Below are 3,717 nucleotides of genomic sequence, written 5' to 3'. Positions count from 1 at the left end.
AAGTGTGGTCCTTGGACCAGAGGCATGAGAATCATGTGTGCTTTTAAATTCAGATTCCTGGGTCCTGCCTCAGACCTACTGAATCTAAATCTCTGACGAGTGGGCCTGAGAATCATTTTTTTTTTCCATACTATCCTTCCCTCCCCACCCCCAGGTGATTTTTATGCAAAAGAAAATTTGAGAATCTCTGTTCTAGAGGTACACATTCTTCTCTGAAAGTCAGGGGAAGTGGCTTCCTAGCCCCAACTTTCCTTCCAGCTTAGTGAGCTTCTGTTTTATCATGTCTTGGGTTGGATCAGGAGTCAGCGAAATATTTTAAGATAATTATAGATTTACATGCAGTTTTTAAAAATAATACCCATACCCAGTTTCCCTCAATGGTAACAGTTTTTGTAACTAGAGTAAAATATAAAAACCAAGAAAGAAATTGGCATAAATACAATCCATCTATTTTATTCAGATTTCACAATCTTTACACTCTCTCATTTGTGTGTGTGTGTTTTGTGCAATTTTATCACTTGTAGATTTGTGTGACCATCACAATTAAGATATAGAATGATTCAGTAATTTCTTTTCTTTCTTTCTATCTTTCTTTTCTCTTTTCTTTATTTCTTTCTTTTTAATTCTCATCCGAGGATACTTTTTCCACTGATTTTTAGAAAGAGTGGGAGGAAGGGGGAAGAGAGACGTCCATTGGTCGCCTCCTGCACCCCCAGGGATGAAACCCACAACCCAGGTATGTGCCCTTGATCAGGAATCAAACCTATGACCCTTCTGTACATGGGCCGATGCTCCATCCACTGAGCAACACCAGCCAGGGCTGATTTAGTAATTTTTAAAATGGGAGTTCAATCTAGGTTCTTCAAGGGATGCTGTAGTGAAGAGAGAAAGAGAAGGGTTAGGTTTATGTGGGATTTTAGGCACTTTCTCTTTAAACAGTCTTTATCTGTTTATATACTGAGACTATGCTGATGAAAGAATCCTATAGCTAAAAGCCTTTGGTTTAGTCCAATATTTTCATTTATAGATGAAGAAACTGTATGCGCATGTATCTACGTGCTCCAGCACATACACTGATTTATTACTCAATCTAATGATCAACATTGATCTATAAAGTTATCTAATGATTAACATAAAATAAACCACTCAGAAATTCCTCCCTTCCCTTCAAATGTTAACTCCTTAAAGTTAGCAACATATAACACTAAGTTAGGACCTTTTCCCACCTTAATTGTCAGTAGATACTTTGAGGTTCATTGCCTGGCACATAGTCATCAATCAGTGCCTCCAGGAAATATTGGACTTTCATTGGCAAACAGAGTTTGAATAATTGATGAAAATGTATATATACATCTCTTCATTTCCTTTCAATGATTAAGGAGAGATCGTTGTAAAAAAGAATGTCCCATTCTTCTATGATAAACGTCACAGAAGTATAATGTACAGAATATAGTATATACTGAATTCTTCACTGGATTTATAGAATCTGGAGAAACGTATTCAGTTCTGTGGAAAATTTTAAGAGGAATATTCACAACTAGAGTCTTTGGAAGGGAACTACTGGGTCTAAAAGGAAGTCATGAGAGAACAGAAAAATAAGACAGGAATTGGAGAATGGGACATATTTTGCCTAGAGAAAAAATTTGGATGAAACAGCATAATTTTTCTCAAATGTTTAGAAAATAACACTGTGAAGGAATTACTGGATATCTGTAGGGCAATACCAATGTGTGAAGGTAACAAAGAAATACATCTGTCACTCAATATATGGAAAGCGTTTATATAATAAGCTGCCTCAAAATGGAATGGAAGGCCTTACAGCGTAGTGAGCTTCCTATTACTGAAATCGTTCATGCAGAGGCTTATAAAAGATGGTTCTGAAGAATTCCTATACTGGGTTGAAGATTGAATCATATGATTTCTAAGGTATCTTCCAACTAAAAACTGCATGATCCAGGCAAGAAACTCTAATAGTAGTTTAAATCGTGGTCTGCTTCTTATGCAAACAAAACAAGAAAAACAAAAACACCCAAAAGTGATTTGCTTATGTGAGTAGGCTTTCCTGTTGGGAAATTGATATACTTTAATGTATTCTTCCCCCCCCTCCCCCACCCCCTTTCATGCTTTAAGGCGAATGTATTCAGTTCCTTTTCATGCAGCACATAGTCAAGTATCTATGTGCTTGTTACTCCTTTTCCAAATCAAGTTTGGGACAACCTTTGAGGATCCACCTATCCTCCATGGTGCGCCATCTTGCACTATGTTTTAGGAAATATCTTATATAGGGGGCAAGGAACATTCTTGTTGACCTACAGATTAGCCAGGTGGGGAGTGTTCTGGGAGGAGAGCTAATGTCTGCTATCTCTTCTGGTGTGGCCGGAGGCTCACAGTAGGGCCATATCAGTTTGTACCTACAAATGCCTTATAGAAGCCATTCAGATATGCCACAGCAGGGAGGAAGGCACAGAGGAGGAGTAAGAAGAGACTTGATGTCCTAAGATGGAGTGAAGAGGCTAGTAGGTAGAAAGCCAGGAATAATGGAAACGAAGTTGTCCTCCTTAGGAATACATGCCAAGCAGAAAGCCTCCGAGGAATCCACCAGCCAACATGAAGTTCGTCTTCACAAACAACACGATCTCCTCAGCTTTGCTTTTCACCTCCATAGGGAACTGGGTGCTCCTCTGGCCCTTCAGCTGCTCCTTGGCTTTCTTCATGTCCTTCTCTACTTGTTGCCAGTCAATTTTGATGTACTCAGCATGGTTCGCAAGCTGAAGGAGGAAAAAACCTCCTCCCACAGCTGTTGCAGCCAACTTCCCAACTTTCTGGAATATGAAGCCGGTGCACCATCCAGTGACACCTCCAATTATCAGCTGGGCGGCCGTGCTATACCTTTCAGTTGCAGGCCCAGCTTCCTGCCCAAACAGCTTATGCCACCATTGTTGCTTTTTAGCCAGTTCTGCAAGGTCCAGTGAGTCAAAATGTCCCGGACTGGACACGGAGAGTCCAGCGAGCTGGTCTCGCGATGACACCCGCGAAGGCTGGGCGCTGGCCTGTGGGTCAGATGTTTCCATTCCCACGGCCGCAGTGGAAGAGGGCGGGCCGCGCCGGCGGCTGCTACTTCCCCCGCCCCTACCCATGCGTGCAACTGCGTCACAAGGCTCCCGGGGCTGTATCCAATGGATTCATGTTTTGCAGCAGATATTCACTGAGCCCCTATTATGTGCCTAGTACTGAGGATACGTGTTATGTACAGAGGATGTGACAACGTACAGAGATGGGTCTTAACCTGTATTGACAAAGTAAATGTGAAAGAGCCATGATACAAGATGGTGTGTGTTTGTCTGCTATGCTCCAGATTAATGTGAATCCTATGTTATGAATGAAAAGTGATTATTACAAGAATATCCTAATTTAAAGGTAGCAGTCTAATAGAGTCCAGAAGGTGATTTTTAAAAAATATTTTATTGATTTCAGAGAGGAAGGGAGGAGAGAGAGAGAGAAACATCAATGATGAGAGAGAATAATTGATCAGCTGCCTCCTGCACATCCCCTACTGGGGATGGCGTCTGAAACATGGGCATGTGCCCCAACCTGAATCTAACCATGACCTCCTGGTTCATAGGTCAAGGCTCAACCACTGAGCCACGCTAGTTCGGCTAGAAGATGATTTAAAAAATTATATTCAATCAGGTACTAATGACAAAACAGAGAACAAAT

The 3,717-nt window shown here is 41.2% G+C and overlaps 1 pseudogene; it reads right to left on the bottom strand.

The window, feature by feature from the left end:
- Positions 1 to 2,547: 2,547 nt before the first annotated feature.
- Positions 2,548 to 3,137, bottom strand: LOC102772825 (annotated as a pseudogene).
- Between the last annotated feature and the right edge of the window lie 580 nt (positions 3,138 to 3,717).

This window comes from Myotis davidii, unplaced genomic scaffold, assembly GCF_000327345.1.
Source record: "Myotis davidii unplaced genomic scaffold, ASM32734v1 scaffold524, whole genome shotgun sequence".
NCBI classification, from domain to species: domain Eukaryota; kingdom Metazoa; phylum Chordata; class Mammalia; order Chiroptera; family Vespertilionidae; genus Myotis; species Myotis davidii.
The sequence above is the reverse complement of the archived record's forward strand: the minus strand, read 5'-3'. Positions and strand labels throughout refer to the sequence as shown.